Source organism: Phyllobates terribilis, unplaced genomic scaffold, assembly GCF_046119375.1.
Source record: "Phyllobates terribilis strain yellow unplaced genomic scaffold, ASM4611937v1 Scaffold_3__8_contigs__length_932513732, whole genome shotgun sequence".
Lineage (NCBI taxonomy): Eukaryota > Metazoa > Chordata > Amphibia > Anura > Dendrobatidae > Phyllobates > Phyllobates terribilis.
Window position 1 is genome coordinate 669,210,192 of NW_027362763.1, and position 19,603 is coordinate 669,229,794.

Here is a 19,603-nt window from a genome sequence, read left to right on the forward strand (position 1 = left end):
CCTGGCTGGAGTGGGGGGAACCAAGGAGAGGGGGAACCAGTAGTGTGTGTGGGTGGAGGAAGCAGTTTAGGGGAGCACTTGTAGAAGGAGGTATAAAATGAGAAGCCATCTTAGGGTGGCAGTTCACTTCAATCAGAGAGTGAAGTCAGTCAGGGAGCAGAGGCTCTTTAGGAGCTCTGCTCCACAAGCAGGGCCTAGCCTGAGAGGCCCAGGAGGGGAGCAGAGAGTAGGCTCCGTTATATTGAAGGGATCCTAGGGGGGTACGGCAAGTGCAGGAGGCACCCTTACGCCCCGAACCTGCCAGGTGTCAGGAGGATCGTAGGCCGCAAGAAGGGGACCAGCCCCTGGTCCAGCCGTGTACTCCAGGTCTCGGCTGGGAAAACTGGAGGCTTCTGGCTTATATAGTCAGTTGCCGAAGCCTTGTTCTAATCACCGTGAGGGTCAACCAAGTCTGTGCAACTCCGACGGACAGGGGGGACTTCAGAGTACCCGAACGGGATTCAGAGTGGGGAAGCGCAGGGCAGGAGGGAGAAAGACCCAGCGTGAAGTCGGTCTAGAGAGGAACACGAGAAAGTGGGGTTCTGCCAGGTACTCCCAAGCTGCCTGAGGGAGGACTGAACCCCTGCCCGGTGAACGCGGTGCGACGTGGGAGGCTTGCACCTGTACGGTGAACCTGTGGACTGTCTTAAGAGCTGTGAGTAAAAACTCAGATGACTGCACTGCACTGCCTCCGTCAATTCTTTCATCGGCGCCATTGTTCCCCCTGCACTACAACGCCCAGTGCAACCCACGCTCTCACTTCACTGCCCTGAGGCCTGCTCCACCTGTGGGGAGCCGTTCCATCACAAGCTGCCCTAACATCTGCCTCAGAGGACTGCTGCAGCGCTGGTGATCCTCACCAGGCACCACAGGTGGCGTCATGAACTTTCCTATCCATAATATCCCCCTTTTGCACTGACCGCCCTGGGCCACGGACTGGGCCAGCCACCGTGATATCCACCAAAAGCAGCCATAAGGCCCGACTGCCGAGTACCCCACGGCCCTGGGGGCGCGTCACTAGCCTAGAGTGGGAAGGGCTAAGCTGAATGGACAAGAGATAGTTACTGTCAGAAAGGTCCATGAGCTCGTAGTAAAAGGACCTAAGGTCCAGTGTGGGCAGTGCCGCAGTTTGTGGGTGTCCCCTAGTCATGAGAGGAGACTGAGAAAAAGGGATAGCGTGATTAGGAGTAGAAACCAGGAAAGTGACTGAGAGACTAGAAACAGGTCCTGGGAGAGGACGCCTAGCCGTACTACCCAGAGTTTACAACTTCTAAAAATATCGGACCAGGACAGGACAGAGTACGCGGGAGGAAGAGAGTGCTTGGGCGGTAGTTACAGAACAGCAGACAAAGAGAGTAGATAAGTACCGGCCATACTTGCACCATGGTTCCCTACAGGGTAAAGAAGACGTGGAACCGCGGTTTGAGTAAAGGACTCTTGCTAACTGGACTGTATTACTGAGCTGGGCTGTAGTGAATTAGCGAGGAGCAGTGAAGAGAGAGAAAAAGTGAAGAAGACGAAAGAGAGGGATTGAAACTGTGAGGAAAATATTGCATGTTGTGAAAGAAACCTTCATTAAGATCTGTGCCCGCTATCTCCTGTATATAATCCTCTCCCAGTTATCGTTGAGTAAAAAGTTTATTTTCAACTGGTGGTCTCCCTCCTTGAACTGTCCACCACCTGGTCCTGCAAACAAGCGTCATCGGTTACATGTGTCCTAGACGGGCGTAGCGCCCTCACTGCACAAGTCCAAACACCGGGTCGGGACCTCAACATTCATGTAGCTTGCAGGGACGTAAGAAACGAGTACCTCACCCACGGCTACATAGTGTCTGTACATCTCCGCTACATTGTATACTGTGTGCAGAATTATTGGGCACTGAGGATTTTGAACATACCATAATTGTTCTGCAGATTTTCCACCTCCACACTGTATAAACCTGATTGCTGATTGGATGAAGCAGATCAGATGATGTGTATTTGTGTAATGAGGGGGTGTGGCCTCAGGATGCCCCACCCTTTATCAGGGTGTACAGAATTACTAGGAGCTTGTTTTCCCGATTTACCCGACTCTGAGAAGTCTCATATTGTTCCCAGTCTATAGAGGACGCAGATCCTGAAATTACTCAGATATTGAGGGAGATCACAGAACAGCAAAAGTTTTGTTGGAAATAGTCACCAGGTCTCAAAAAACTTTCTGAGAAAAAAAGACGTAGAAAAATTGCCAATGATACGAGAAGAATCAGATGAGAAGCCACCAGGAGCCATTATCCTCCAGTGCTGCCGTATCCCAGAGCCGCAGCCTCCCTGGAGGCCAGAAGTACAAGGTGTTCAGTGCTCAGAGACACCGCCGAGGTGAGGAGGCTGAGCCCGACCACCACTGAGCAAGACACAGAAGTACAAGGTGTTCAGTGTGTAAGGTGCCCCAGCGAGGTAGTTGTGGGCGAGCTGTAGCTCCCTCTCGCTCTGGCACCCTACAGACAATTCGTGTCCTCCCTCTGATGTGTGGCTGTGTATGTGGTGTTCTCCACTGACTTCAAACCATCCGATCGTGGCTGTCTCCAGGCATTTCTCTTCTGGGACCAGGGCAGCAATAAATTCAGAGGACACGAGGTTCTTAACCAGAACTTGGGGAAGAGCAATATGTACAATATTTACAGGCAGATATAATGGATAAGGCCTGACAGGTTATTATCTCTCTCACAGGTGCTGGCAACATCTACAGCCCTGGTTCCCTCTTTGAGTGAAGCATCTCTGTGACTCTATCTCTAGCCCAAGAGACTCTTCTGCAATACCAGCAGTGTTCCGGATCTGATATCTCCCCCATGTCTTAGCCTGGAGTCCTATTTATCTTCTTCTGCTTCCTGCAGACTAGAAGTGCCCCGGGTCCTCACTACCTCTGATGAGTTTCTCCGGCCGGCTAACAGGACTCTTGCGCTGGGAGACTTCTGCACTATTGATCCCACTGTCTGAGGGTATGGGGCTCCTGTCTACCCTAGCAGCCACATATAGTCAGGCTGCCCGTACAGTTCAATGTCCGATCTCCTAATGGACATCACTTCCTGCTTTCTGGAAACTAAGCAGGGATTTCCTAATGTGCCCACCCTCTGTGAGCTGTCATCACACAGCATTAACCCATCACTGTCTGTAACACTGCTAGCAGATTCAACCTGACTTCCGCACCCAGGACAGTGGCATCTTATGGCTGATTGTAGGTACTGCAGCCCACAAGGAATTATGCCAGGAACAAGCTCTATAACACTCAAGGCTTGATCAGGGCACTAGGTTCCCCCCTCTACTCTACTGACTGAACCACTACAGCTAACCCATTAGCTTGGCCTACCAACAGTTCAGAGAGGTCTAACTACGGGAACACTTCCTTTAACCACTTCAGTGCCAAGGGAAGGCTACGTCCTTCCCCACTATTACATTCCCCAACACTTTAATGTTGGTCGTCCCCGACCACACTAAACAATCAATCAATACATATCAGCAGCTATGACATCATATCACATTACTACATCACTAAACATTTTAGTACAAGGCTGGTCCTGACGTCTTCTCCTTGGGTAGGAGACCGGCCCTTCTTGGTTAAGGGCCCTGGAACAGCAATTCAGGACAGTCCATTATCAACTTTTCAAAACTTCTCAGAGGTACCGGTCCTTCTTGGTAAGGACCCTGGAAACACAGTGTCCATGTCCATATTTTTAAGACAGGCCGACATCTCAATAGCCCCCAATCTCCTTCAAGGGCTGCATTCTGAGGCACACAGTCACAGGTAACACCCCGTGAGTCTCTTTCTTCTTGGCCCTAGCGGGGGTCACCGGTTCTTCCCGCTAGGCTGCGAGTCTCTTAGATTTGGAGGATATCCATCCTCAAGGTGTGCCTCGGTGTTTCAAATTCCAGCAGAAAAAGGTGCAACAAGTGCAACAAAAATAAAAATAAAAAGTAAAAACAAAAAGAGCAGCTCTCCTGGGCACACAACTTTAGTGCTGCTTAAGGCCTTTCTGGCCTGGGAGGTAGGGGAACAGTCCTCCCTAGAATAACAAAGGCGAGGCGCCTTAAACTTCGTTTCCTGAGACTCGACTGGTCTTCAGCCTTTAAATAGGGTTTCCTCGGAACTCGACCCCTCAGAATAGCCTGCTGGACGAATCAAGTAACTGCAACTGCCCAGAGGACACCTTGGTCACTACTCAGGTGTCTCCTGGAATTTCTCCATCTTCTTCCAGACTCCTCTCAGTCAGAACCAAGCCACTTCCAGCTGAAGTTATCACTGGAACTACCTGCACATCTGCATCAGGCTCCCAGAGTGAAGTCAATGCCCAAAGTCCTTCCTGAAGCTCCTCTACCATCTTCCTCCCCTCGGCATACCACAGCTCTATGCTTCTGAGGAATTCACCACAGCTTCTTTGGGTTGGCAACTGAGCAGCATGCAATAGTTGCTGGCCTGCGTCCGGCCTTACTGAACGGGATGGAGCTGAGGCTTGCATAACTTCTGCAGTGGGCTCCACCTCTTCTTGGTATTCTAGAGCGGTCACGTACTCTCCAATCCCCGGAGCGGTGTACACTGAGTGCCTCCCTTCAGGCTGAGCCACAATAACTGGGGATGGTAGTATCTCTGGAACTACTTGATCGCGGTGATCAGGTCCCCAGGGCAGACAAAAGACTCCAAGTCCCCGCCAAGTACTCATCCACTGCATATGGGTCCCCATATTGACTCTCACCGCTCATGTCTTCCATCTCTTCATCATCACCACCAATGCTCATTCTCAATACAGGCTGGGCTCTTGCCTCGTGATCACGGTGTGTCATCACAACTGATATCTTTCCCAGCTCCTTACCTCTTATGTGCTGGGACGAAAATGCCGCCGGTTGCTCTCTGACTACGTGCTTCCTGAACGTCTGGCTCTGCCTCTTCCTAGGCCGAGTTTCTGACACGACCGCCGCGTCACGCATCACTCTAAGCGGCTCCGCCTTCAGCCGCACCTTATTCCTTGGCGCACTGATACTCACTGGACCGGACTTCACTCTGCGCCGCGCCCTCTTCTTCACCGTACCTCCCATCCTGGGATGAATCTTCGCCGCTGGGCCCATTCTCCTCTGGGCCGGAACTCGTAGGGGCTGGACATCTTTTCGCTCTCTCCGGTACCGTCCACTCCCACGATAGGCGGTTCTTCTCCAAGACTTTACCGCCACTGTCACCATCTTGGAATCCATGCTTCGGGCCGCCATCTTGGGCCGCATGTCTTCCAACACTTTCTCCTCAGTGTTCTGCGTCGGCTCTTCCCCGCTTTCTTCATGCGAGGAGCTCGCATCCTGCCGACTACGCCAAATGTAAGGTGCCCCAGCGAGGTAGTCGTGGGCGAGCTGTAGCTCCCTCTCGCTCTGGCACCCTACAGACAATTCGTGTCCTCCCTCTGATGTGTGGCTGTGTATGGGGTGCTCTCCACTTACTTCAAACCATCCGATCGTGGCTGTCTCCAGGCATTTCTCTTCTGGGACCAAGGCAGCAATAAATTCAGAGGACACGAGGTTCTTAACCAGAACTTGGACTTTACTTGGGGAAGAGGAATATGTACAATATTTACAGGCAGATATAATGGATAAGGCCCGACAGGTTATTATCTCTCTCACAGGCGCTGGCAACATCTTCAGCCCTGGTTCCCTCTTTGAGTGAAGCATCTCTGTGACTCTATCTCTAGACCAAGAGACTCTTCTGCAATACCAGCAGTGTTCCAGATCTGATATCTCCCCCACATCTCAGCCTGGAGTCCTATTTATCTTCTTCTGCTTCCTGCAGACTAGAAGTGCCCCGGGTCCTCACTACCTCTGATGAGTTTCCCCGGCCGGCTAACAGGACTCTTGCGCAGGGAGACTTTTGCACTATTGATCCCACTGTCTGAGGGTATGGGGCTCCTGTCTACCCTAGCAGCCACATATAGTCAGGCTGCCCTTACAGTTCACTGTCCTATCTCTTAATGTACATCACTTCCTGCTTTCTGGAAACTAAGCAGGGATTTTCTAATGTGCCCACCCTCTGTGAGCTGTCATCACACAGCATTAATCCATCACTGTCTGTAACACTGCTAGCAGACTCAACCTGACTTCTGCACCCAGGACAGTGGCATCTTGTGGCTAATTGTAGGTACTGCAGCCCACAAGGAATTATGCCAGGAGCAAGCTCTATAACAGTCAAGGCTTGATCAGAGCACTAAGTTCCCCCATTGATTTTTTGAGGATGCCCTGTGGCCCCCGAGCTGCATCTTTGAGACTTCTGTGGTATAACAACTAGTATAATACACGTGTAGTGTAAGTACATCACCGGTACATGTTATATCCTTCACTATAATATACCGTGGGGAAAATAAGTATTTGATACACGGCTGATTTTCCACGTTTTCCCACCTACAAAGAATGGAGAGGTCGGTAATTTTTATCATAGGTCACTTCAACTGTGAGAGACAGAATCTTAAAAAAACAATCCAGAAAATCACATTGTATAATTTGTACATAATAAATTAGCATTTTATTGTATTAAATAAGTGTTTGATACAATAGACAAACAGAACTTAATATTTGGTCCAGAAACCTTTGTTACAATTACAGAGGTCAGACGTTTCCTGTAGTTATTGACCAGGTTTGCACACACTGCAGCAGGGATTTTGGCCCCCTCCTCCATACAGATCTTCTCCAGATTTTTCAGGTTTCGGGGCCGCCGCTGGGCAACATTGAGTTTCAGCTCCCTCCAAAGATTTTCTATTGGGTTCAGGTCTGGAGACTGGCTAGGCCACTCCAGGACCTTGAAATGCTTCTTACAGAGCCACTCCTTAGTTGCCCTGGCTGTGTGTTTCGGGTCATTGTCATGTTGGAAGACCCAGCCACGACCCATCTTCAATACTCTTACTGAGGGAAGGAGGTTGTTGGCCAAAATCTTGCGATACATGACCCCATCCATCCTCTTTTAAATACGGTGCAGTCATCCTGTCCCCTTTGCAGAAAAGGACATCCAAAGTATGATTTTCCCCCACCATGCTTCACGGTTGGGATGGTGTTCTTGGGGTTATACTCGTCCTTCTTCTTCATCCAAATACGGCGAGTGGAGTTGATACCAAAAAGTTCTATTTTGTTCTCATCTGACCATATGACCTTCTCCAATGCCTCCTCTGGATCATCCAGATGGTCATTGGCGAATTTCAAATGGGCCTGGACCTGTGCTGGCGTGAGCAGGGGGACCTTGCGTACCCTGCAGGATTTTAATCCATGACAGTGTAGTATGTTACTAACGGTGATGTTTGAGACTGTGGTCCCTGATCTCTTCAGGTCATTGACCAGGTCCTCCCGTGTAGTCCTGGGCTGATTCCTGTCTTTTCTCAGAATCATCCTTACCCCATGAGGTGAGATCTCACATGGAGCCCCAGACCGAGGAAGATTGACAGTCGTCTTGTGTTTCTTCCATCTTCTAATAATTGTGCCAACAGTTGTTGCCTTCTCACCGAACTGCTTGCCTATTGTCCTGTAGCCCATCCCAGCCTTGTGCAGGTCTACAATTTTGTCCCTGGTGTCCTTAGACAGGTCTTTCGTCTTGGCCATGGTGGAGAGGTTAGAGTGTGATTGATTGATTGTGTGGACAGATGTGTTTTATACAGGTAACGAGTTCAAACAGGTGCAATTAAAACAGATAATGAGTGCAGAGTAGGAGGGCTTCTTAAAGAAAAACTAACGGGTCTCTGAGAGCCAGAATTCTTGCTGGTTGGTCGGTGATCAAATACTTGTCTTATGCAATAAAATGCAATAAAATTAATGTAAAAATCATACAAAGCGATATTCTGGGTTTTATTTTTAGATTCTGTCTCTCAGAGGTGAAGTGACCTACGATACAAATTACAGACCTCTCCATTCTTTGTAGGTGGGCAAGCTTGCAAAATTGGCAGAGTATCAAATACTTATTTTCCCCACTGTACATGTGCAGCTTTTTTCCTCTTCATCCTCGCCTCTCGGTGCAGTGTAGCTCTCGCTTACATTTGCTGGTAATACCCACCCATCAGTTCCCGTTCCTAATAGAGAAGTGTTCTCTGTGTCGTGGGTTCACTATATGCTGGTGTCCTTGTACTAGGACCCTTAGCTATTTCACACCTGAATAAGGGGTATCCTTATCTGTATGAGGGCAGGTCCCATTTTTCAAAAGATCATTTCTCTTTCTTGGACCATCGTGCACATATGTATAGTAAGGATGGAGCATTTCAACAGCGTTAATGGAAGACACACTGCAGCAAATTACAGGGCATGTTCACTTTATCATTTGCTTTTTACTGTCTGCAGTATATTACAGTGTCAGGAGTGGCGCTGTCCACTGCATATTACAGTGTTCGGGGTCTTTCCTCTTCCTTAATTCACACTGATGCTTATTAAATGTATATTAATGTGTCGGGGTTTTTTCTGTACATAGAGTTACAGAGAACACCGTGCAGCACATTAAATGGTGTATTCAGTCTCTATGTGTTTTGTTTTTGTCTTCAGCATTTTGCAGTTTCCAGGTTATTCAGTGTTTATATAAATTACATTTGAACGGCTACTCAATACAAAGAAGACAAAGGTATTATCAACTACTGCCAGGTACGACCGGCACACACTTGAGATGGACGGCGACGAAATCCAAGTTGTAACGAGCTTTAACCTACTCGGATCAATGATCACTCAAGATGCAGCGATGACACCGAAGTCATTAGGAGAATAGCGATGGGGAAATCAACAATGAAGTCACTGGACAAGATCTTCAAATCGAGGAACATTTCACTGGCGATAAAGACCAGACTCGTCCATAGTTTGGTCTTTTTCTGTAGTAACATAAAGATGCAAAACCTGGACGATAAAGAAACAAGATAAAAGAAGAATTGACGCCTTCTATACGTGGTGCTGGAGAAGGATGTTATCAGTACCATGGATGGCAAGAAGAACAAACAAATCAATTATGGAGCAAATCAAGCCAGACATGTCACTCAAAAAGGATCACCAAGCTACGACGTGGACTCATCATATACGAAGAGGGCAATCACTGGAGAAGGACATCATGGTCAGAAGAATAGAAGGAGCAAGGCAAAGAGGAAGACCAACAACCCGATGGCTTTTTACTGGGAAAATAACAGAAGAGAAGACCCTGGTGGACCTATCTAGGCATGCACAAGATGGATCCTTCTACAGATCGTTCATCCATCAAGTCGCCATGGCTCGAGACTGAGACAAAAAACGTTAAACAATAATAATGCATACTACATGTTTATTACAGCCTTCGGGCTGTTCCTGTATATATAGTTATGGAGAACATGAGCAGATTAGTAAATGGTGAGTTCTTTTACACTTATGCTTTTGCTGCCAGCAACATATTACAATATACAAGGTATTTTCCATACTCATGTTTTATGCAAGTTACTTTGCTACTTTTTAAGTGTACACTGTGTGCAGAATTATTAGGCAAATGTCTATTTTGATCACATGATACTTTTTATACATGTTGTCCTACTCCAAGCTGCATAGGCTTGAGAGCCAACTACCAATTAAGTAAATCTGGTGATGTGCATCTCTGTAATGAGGAGGGGCGCTGACTAATGACATCAACACCCTATATAAGGTGTGCTTAATTATTAGGCAACTTCCTTTCCTTTGGCAAAATGGGTCAGAAGAGAGATTTCACGGGCTCTGAAAAGTCCAAAATTGTGAGATGTCTTGCAGAGGGATGCAGCAGTCTTGAAATTTCCAAACTTTTGAAGTGTGATCACCGAACAACTAAGCGTTTCATGGCAAATAGCCAACAGGGTCCAAGAAGCGTGTTGGCCAAAAAAGGCGTAAAATAACTGCCCATGAATTGAGGAAAATCAAGCGTGAAGCTGCCAAGATGCCATTCGCCACCAGTTTTGCCATATTTCAGAGCTGCAACGTTACTGGAGTATCAAAAAGCACAAGGGACATGGCCAAGGTAATGTAGGCTGAAAAAACACCACCTATGAACAAGAAACTTAAGATAAAACGTCAAGAAATATCTTAAGACTGATTTTTCAAAGGTTTTATGGACTGATGAAATGAGAGCGACTCTTGATGGGCCAGATGGATGGGCCAGAGGCTGGATCAGTAAAGGGCAGAGAGCTCCACTCCGACTCAGACGCCAGCAAGGTGGAGGTGGGGTACTGGTATGGGCTGGTATCATCACAGATGAACTTGTGGAACCTTTTCGGGTTGAGGATGGCGTGAAGCTCAACTCCCAGACCTACTGCCAGTTTCTGGAAGACAACTTCTTCAAGCAGTGGTACAGGAAGAAGTCGGTATTGTTCAAGAAAAACATGATTTTCATGCAGGACAATGCTCCATCACATGCATCCAACTACTCCACAGCGTGGCTGGCCAGTAAAGGTCTAAAAGAAGAAAAAATAATGACATGGCCCCCTTGTTCACCTGATCTGAACCCCATAGAGAACCTGTGGTCCATCATAAAATGTGAGATCTACAGGGAGGGAAAACAGTACACCTCTCGGAGCAGTGTCTGGGAGGCTGTGGTGGCTGCTGCACGCAATGTTCATCGAAAACAGATCAAGCAACTGACAGGATCTATGGATGGAGGCTGCTGAGTGTCATCATAAAGAAATGTTGCTATATTCATCACTAATTTTTGGGGTTTTTGTTTTTGCATGTCAGAAATGTTTATTTCTAAATTTTGTGCACTGATATTGGTTTACCTGGTGAAAATAAACAAGTGAGATGGGATTATATTTGGTTTTTATTAAGTTGCCTAATAGTTCTGCACAGTAATAGTTACCTGCACAAACAGATATCCTCCTAAGATAGCCAAATCTAAAAAAAAAACACTCCAACTTCCAAAAATATTAAGCTTGGATATTTATGAGTCTTTTGGGTTGATTGATCAATAATAAAAATAATCCTCTAAAATACAACTTGCCTAATAATTCTGCACACAGTGTACATTACAGCCTCTGGCAAGTTCCTCGAACCACAGAATTTATTGGAATTGAGATTAAGTGGGGAATCTGTTTTCCCAACTACTTTTGTTAGCTTTAGTGGGCGCTCCTGCTTATTGTTGCTTGCTTGTCTTTTTTCGGATGCTTTCTGTTTATGGGGTCTAGCAGCAGCGTGGAACAAAATGCAGGGTTTATCTGTCAGGCTCGGCTCAGTCTAGTCAAGGCTGTATGCAGCTTAGAATGTGGATCCTTCTACATCAAAACATTATATAGTGATTTTTTTTAAGAGAGGAAGATTTGTCCTACTTTATCTTTATATATGCACCTAGCAGAATACTTTCTGGCTTTAGATGTAGAATCATCATTTCAGTCTGAAAGGGAGACAAAAAAGTTTCTTGGCTCAGGGAGACAGTATGGCAGATGATACCTACTCCTTCTGCTTGACTGACAGCTTCTTTAATTGAAGTCAGCACTGGGCAGAGAAGAGAGCCAGAGTCTCAGGAATAGAGGGATGGATTGTCTGGGTTAAAGTTTTTCAGGATTTGTCTTCGAAAGAGCTACACGTGGATACAAGTATCACCTAACCCCCTTCTTTTTATCTCAACTTTTTGACATTTTTGTTTTTAAAGTTTTCTTTTGAAGAATTCTTGACCAAAAAAATCTCTTAGCCTTTGCCTTATTATCAACATGTAAGAGGAGTCATTGAAACCAGAAGTTTCCTAGTAGGAGATATTCCGAATGCAAACAAATTCTGCTATTGTCAGGTTGGCAGCTGAATGACTTTTATGGTAAATCGAAGTCGTTAGACGCCTTTTTGTACATTCTTAAATGAGTAAATATTTCAGGTTTGTTGCGTTTGAAGAAGAATTCTGCCATTTCCAATCCAGAGCTCTTATCTTTGGATTGTTACCACGTTTAAGAGTGTTCTCAAAAGTAGCAATCGTTGTCATATCGGCTTTATGTCTTCAGGAAATACATGTCATTCCATATCCGATTGATTGTCATCTTTCTCCAATAAGCCTTCAATCTCACCTGCAAATGACTTTCCATCTTCCCCAGAAACTCTGGTTTCTTTTCAACCTCATTTATCTCCAATCACCAAGAAGTTCTTCCTCAGTTTGGTATCTACCACTCAATGATCACCGTATGGCAGTTATATTGGTCTTGGTCTCTGTATAGTAGAGCAGGGTCATCTACTGAGGTTCCTCTTTGCCCACAATGATTAGGGTGCACCACCATAGTTGTAAACATGGTTACCAAAGCTAAGGGCCCACTCCGATGTGTTTTTCTACCCCTTACACCACATGGTGAACCCCACCATGCCTCCGCATCTGAGCATAAGTAATCATTTCATACAAATCCAATTCTAAAAAAAGTTGAGACACTGTAAGGCCCCCTTCACATGTCCATTTTTTATGTCTGTATGCGGTCCGTTTTTTAAGGACCGCAAATACGGACACACGCACACCCATTGTATTTTAATGGTGGCGCGCACGTCAGGTTTTTCACATGGATCATGTGTCCGTGTGAAAAACCAGCAGACATGTCCTTTTTTTTCCGGCACCACAGACAAAATGCGTGCCGCACACGTCCACATGGATGACATCCGTGTGATACTTCCCGGAATTAAATGCTCCGGCGGCTGGGAAAAGCATTACAGTTAGCGCTGTTCGCAAGCGCCGAGTGCTGAATACAACTCTCATCATCCTCACCTGGTCTTCCTGCGATCAGCGAGACCAGGCGATGCTGATGAGAGTTGTTGTCAGCACCCGCCGTCTGTGACTAGCGCGCATGAAATAAATAAATTTAAAAACTGGCGTGGGGTCCCCCTTATTTTTAATATCCAGCTGAGGGAAAGCAGACAGCTTAGGGCTGGAGTTATTATTCTGGGAAGGGGCCAGGGGGAAGGGACCAATATCCATAAAGGTTAGCAGCCTATTAATAACAGCTATCTGCGTAGCCTTTACTGTTTATTAAAAAGGTGGGACCCCCCAAAACAAATATTATCTGGGGTCCCTCCTATTTTTAATAACCAGCAAAGGTTAAACAGAAAGCTGCGGGCTGATCTTAATTGGCTGGGTGTCACGGGTGTGTCAGAAGTGACAGTCGCCCTGCAGTGGGTTGCAGGAGATCTCTACATTTGGCATTACAGACATCTTCTTAGAGGCTGTCTCTAGGACCCAGCGGCTACCTTCCTCTGGCTAATTAACACCCTGGCCCGGGTGTATAAATACTTGCTATGTTCCAGAGGGAGGTGCTGGCGATATTCATTACTCCTTGTGAATGCTTTAGCAAGAGCAGTACTTCTTACTCTCTGGAGCTTGAGGACGTGTGTGCATTTGTCTGTAGTCATCTAAAGCTAAGCAATCCCCCCATGTTTGTCCTCCCTTGTTGTCTTTAGTGTTCAGTGGGGATCGACTAGTGCTCATCTCCTCACTTCCCTAGCCTTAGCCATACGCCAAGGAAAGACAGGGCTAGGCACGCGTGCGGCGATTGGTGAAGAGCTAATATAGGGTCTTTAGAGGAGACGGTGACACTAGACCAGCCCCCTTTTCCTAGAGTCTGGGCTCCCTTTCCCTCTTCCCTTTGTGCTGCACTAAGTCTTTCCCACGCCTTGCGTGACACTGGGAAGGGGCCAGAGATATTGGCCCCCCTCCTAGACTAATAACACCTTTAGATGAGCCAATTCTGGCGCTTAGCCTTGGCCCTTCCCATTTGTCCTGGTGCGTTAGCAAGCGGGGTAATGGTTTTAGTCAAAAGTCATAAACACACACAGACCTTTAATTGTAAAAATCACTCCCGACCCTATTTTTACCCATTACCATGCCAAAAAATAACAATTCAAAGCCGTGCTGAGCGGTCACATTACTAATGTCACCGCTCAGCACAGCATCCAGATGTAGTAGAGTTGGGGATGAATTTATGGCGTACCACTTTGAATAATTTTTTTTATGGTAATAAATGGGTAAAAGAGGGTTGGAGAGTGATTTTTACAATTAAAGGACTTTGCGTGTGTGTTTATTGCTTTTGACTACGGGGTTACAAATGGGGGTGTCTGACAGACGCCTCTCCATTACCAACCCCTGGGCTTGATGTCAGCCGACATTACACAGCTGACATCAACATCAAAACAATTACCCCACCCCACATTACCCCACTTGCCAACGCACTAGGGCAAGTGGGAAGAACCGAGGCAAAGCGCCAGAATTGGTGCATCTAATGGATGCACCATTTCTGGGGCGGCTAAGGGCTGCTGTTATTAGTCTGGGACGGGGCTAACATCCATGGCCCCTTCCCAGCCTATTAAGATCACCCCACAGCTGTCTGTTTAGCCTTTGCTGGTTATTAGAATAGGGGGGACCCCACGTCATTTTTTTGGGGTCAACCCTTTTTAATAACCAGACAGCTGTGAGCTGATATTAATAGGTTGGGAACCTTTATGGATATTGGGCCCTTCCCAGAATAATAACACCAGCCTCCAGCTGTTTGGTTTCCCTCGGCTGGTTAATAAAAATAAGGGGGACCTCACACCATTTTTTTTTAATTAATTTATTTATTTAATAAATACAAGTACAGAAAACTACACAAGCAAAGCACTGATTATATATCACACTGAAATGTTTCTATCTGTCTATGTTCCTCATCGGCATCTATCTCTAACTTTGAACATCTTTAATACATAAGTCTTTCATTTCTATGCTGCCATACACTGACAGCACACGGACACACTGATGTCACATACGTACACACGGATGGCACACAGACACGGTTTCTCCAGTACCGGAATCACCAGGACATGTGAAGGGGGCCTAAAATGTAAAGTAAATAAGAATGAGATGATTTGGAAATCTCTTATATTTTATAGATCAGAAGTTGAACGTTGGACATTTTTCCATTTCCTTTGAAAAAAAATAACTTATTTAAAAATTGATGCCAGCAATACATCTCTAAAAAGTTGTGCCTGGGCCGTGTCCATCATTGTCCAAGAGTCTCCTCTTCTTTTTACAGTCTGTAAACGTCAGGGAAGTGAGGAGACAATTGCTGGAGTTTTGGGAGAGGAATGTTATCCCCTTCTTGTCTGATGTCGGACTCTCTCTGCTCCTCAATCCGATTTTTCGTTTTATGATTTGCAAAATGTTTTCCATTGGTGAAAGGTCCGGACTGCAGGCGGCCGGTTCATCCCTCAAACTTTTCTTCTGTGACACCATCCTGTTGTGGTTCATCTCCATACTATCAGAGATGCAGGCTTCTTCTACGCATGATGGATATTTCAGTTTAATTTTTGGATTGCATGAACTGTGTTTACAGACAATGATTTATGGAAGTTTTCTTGAGCCCAAACACTGATCTGCAGGACTTGAGCATGCAATATTAAGCGTAGGCCTTGTCCTTTGTGCACTTTGATTTCTCCAGAATCTCAACCTTCTGATGCTACGATATCCTGTAGATGATGGGATATTACAAGTCTTTGTGATTTATTTTCAGAAACATTTTTATGAAATTGTTCTGTAATGGACTGGGTAGTGGAACCACTGTACTGTGATCCGAGGAGAGCCTGGAGGGGCGTGACTAGGTGACTCACTAAATCCAACCTTGGATGCACGCCGGCTGATGATACCACCATCAGTGGAGATACGAGGGAGGCGGCACCAGGTGCTACACCAGGACTGACCTTGGCTGGATGACAGTTGACCCTCAAGGAATAGGAAGCAGGAACGGCCAAGAATGGTAGACTTGGCAAGTACTGGCTGGCATGGATGATATAGTGATTAGCATGACAGGCACACAGGCAGGCAGATGATGGCGGGCACAGCTGATATGCAGGCAGGCAGGTACTGGCGGACGCAACTGATATGCAGGCAGGCAGGTGCTAGCGGACACCACTGATATGCAGGCAGGCAGGTGCTAGCGGACACGACTGATATGCAGGCAGGCAGGTGCTGGCGGGCATGACTGATATGCAGGCAGGCAGGTGCTGGCGGGCATGACTGATATGCAGGCAGGCAGGTGCTGGCGGGCATGACTGATATGAAGGCAGGCAGATGATGGCAGGCACAGCTGATATGCAGGCAGGCAGGTGCTGGCGGGCATGGCTGATATACAAACAGGTGGGCACGACTGATGTACAGTTCAGGTAAACTGGGATACGAGCACTGGGACCTGAGAACTAACAGGCGTGTTAAAAAACAGACTAGCAACGTTGCACAGGCACCTCCATGCAGGTGAAGGTGCTTTAAATAGTAATTGTCTCCCAGCCATTGGCCCCTTTAAGAAGGAGGGAGCGCGTGCCCTAACCACAGTGCCCCGGGATCTGCGCACAGTGCGAATACCCCAGACCTCAACAGCAGGAGAGGAGGGAGGAAGTGCAGGACCACGGCAGTGAGTGAGTCAACATCTCTGCCGGGGGAGGGAGGCAAACTGCAGAGACCATCTTTACTTCTGGGAGACTTTGTCTCTCTATCACGCTCTTTTTATACAGTCATGAGACTTAGTGAAAAACAGCTGGAGGGTCAATTTTCAACTATCACTTACTTTTCCAGCCTCTTTTATCAACCCTGTCCAACTTTTTTCTATCATCAATCTAGCATCAATTTCTAAATGCAAAAATTTTTTTTCAAATGAGATGGAAAAATGTCCAACGTTCACCTTCTGATTCGTGATCTATGCTCTGCTGTGAATAAAATATCGGTGTAAGAGATTTTTAAATCATTGCATTCATGTTTTCTTTACATTTTACAGCATCCAAGCTTTTTGGGAATGGAGCTGTAGTATAATCTGTCCAGTGCTTCACCTTGCTCTGTAGTACTCGCATCTGGGATAGCAGCCTTATCAAACACTAATACAAAAGACCGGAACTGAAGATGCCTTATCAAACACTAATACAAAAGACCGGAACTGAAGATGCCTTATCAAACACTAATACAAAAGACCGGAACTCAATATTCTTCTAGTTTATTTACATTAAGAGGTGTTCATCATAAAGCTCCACACATACAATATTTCCTACACTAAAATCCCTTGTCCTAGTTGTGACTTTTTTGATGTCTAGCAAAAGTTGATTTGTAGCTAAAACGCTTCCCACAATCTGGACATGAAAATGGCTTCTCCCCTGTGTGAGTTCTCTGATGTTTAACAAGAGTCGATTTGTCACTAAAACATTTACTACATTGGGAACATGAATACGGCTTCTCCCCTGTATGAGTTTTCTGATGTTTCGCAAGATCTGATTTGTAGACAAAATATTTCTCACATTCTGTACATGGAAAAGGTTTTTCCCCCGTATGAGTTCTCTGATGATACATAAGACCAGATCTGTGGCCAAAATATTTCCCACATTCTGAACATGAATACGGCTTCTCCCCTGTGTGAGTTCTCTGATGGTTAATAAGATTTGATCTCCGGACAAAGTACTTTCCACATTCTGAACATGAAAATGGTTTCTCCCCTCTGTGTGTTCTTAGATGTCCCATAAGATGTTGTTTTTGACTAAAACATTTTCCGCATTCAGGACATGAAAATGGCCTCTCCCCTGTGTGAGTTCTCTGATGGTCAACAAGGCCCGATTTGTCGCTAAAACATTTCCCACATTCTGAACATGAATACGGCTTCTCCCCTGTGTGAGTTCTTAGATGTCCCTTAAGATTTGGTTTCCGACTGAAACATTTCCCACATTCTGGACATAAAAACGGCTTATCACCGGTGTGAAATCTTAAATGTTCCATAAGATTTGATTTCCGACTAAAATATTTCCCACATACTGAACATGGAAACGGTCTTTCATTTTTCTGAATTCTTTCGTGTAAAGAGAGTGAATTGGGGATAGCAGTATCAGTGGACACATTTCTGCTATGAAGGACTGTAGGAGCATTAAGAATCACTGAATTGTCTTCTCTGGTTTTGTTATTTTTTGCTTCATTATATAGAATCACATTGTGATGTTCATTGGAGGCTTTCGTTTCAACTTCACCTGGAAAACAAAAAAATTCTTATTTTCTGAAATGTGTTTTTTTCTTTTTTTTTTTCTAATATATCAAAAAGTGTTAAGATGATAGTATAAAAGCAAGAAAATGCAAACACATGTATAAAAGAAAAGAAAGACCATGGAAAACATCACAGTATGTTCTTTGTCTGCAGAGATCCTAGACCATCCTCCATTGTAGAGATAGCAAATTTATTAACAATACATCCCTATTTGTGTTTATTAGACACTAGTTTTGGAGGTCAGTGTCGTATCTCATTCTTCCCCGGCTTTTCCAGGCCATTTAAGAAGGAAAAATTGCAGGGTCAAGGTATTTTTTAGTTGATAGAATCCAGAGATTAAATAACTAGAAAGGGACAGAAGTAAAAAAAAAAATAAGGAGTGCGACTTCTGGAAGCTTCAGAATAAAGAGGTGTCAGGTCCCTTTTGTTCACTTGAAGGGTTATTCCCAACTTTCATGTCTTGAGGGTAGGGGACATCTTCTGGATCTCGGAGCTGCCTTCTGCAGCCATTCTTGTCCAATGGCCCGTAGATTTCCAGTCCCTCCAACTTGGCGACCACTAGCCAAGCACCACCTTAATCTGCCACTAAAGTTGAGAAGAAGAGACACAGATACGCCGTGCTACAGCCAACAATACTCACTGTTATCAGACTCCTCCTGTCTCTGCTCTGCAGTTTGCACCGCCGCGCTCTTCTCCTCTTTACACTCTGCTGTCGGACCGCCCGTCTGCTCTAACGTGCTGCTGCCAGGAATACAATCTAAGGGGTTGTGGAAACAAACAATGCACCACACAGGGATGGAGACGCACGCACAATACAGGCACATACATAAGAGATGTGGGTAGGGGAAGCCATCAAATTCCAGATCAGATACTGAAATATATTCAGACCCCAAAAGTCATTCAAACCTCAGACTAAACCCCGTAAATAAACAGGACACCAGACCCTTGTAAAAGTTTTGTCCAGGCAAAAAGAATTTTCCCATGGCGATACTCGACTACTTGGAACCCACATGGATCCGGCACAGGCTGCTCTGTCTTCTACGATGACACAGGATGAGTAGACTTCACCGTTCCACCAGCTGCAAAAGCCAGTGACTAGCTGCAGTGGTCAGAAGACTTGAAGCATATTTTTATGATGACGTGGCACTCAAAGCGTCTCTGATTGTCAGCAGCTGGTCCTGAAGCTGATGGAACAGTAATCAGAAAAACATCCAATGATGCCCAGCTCAAGTTGCCTGACCACTGCAGCCAATCACAGGCTGCTGTGCTACTGCTGCAACGGTGAAGTCTCATTCTGTGTTGTTGCAGACTAATGAGCGGCCTGTGCAGGACCCTTGTGGGGGCCGGCAGGTGAGTATCACTTAGCTTGTTATTATTCACAGCTCCAACCTCCTTTTAAAATTAATAAATCACACCTCAGACCTTAAAACAAAAAGTTCTGCCACAGCTGTGGCTTTAAGGCTTCCCAGATGGGGCCTCCGGGCCACGTACCTTCCAAGGCTACTGGTATCTAAAACACAGGGAATCCAGCCTCTTCCTTCCAGGCTAGTGGAGTCCCACACAGGGACCAGGCCTCTCGCCCTCCAAGGCTACTGGTATCTCCAACACCGGTGATCCAG

General features: G+C 46.0%; 1 pseudogene; it reads right to left on the reverse strand.

The window, feature by feature from the left end:
- LOC141258601 (uncharacterized) overlaps window positions 1–19,603 on the reverse strand; it is a 130,502-nt pseudogene that overhangs the window by 98,465 nt on the left and 12,434 nt on the right.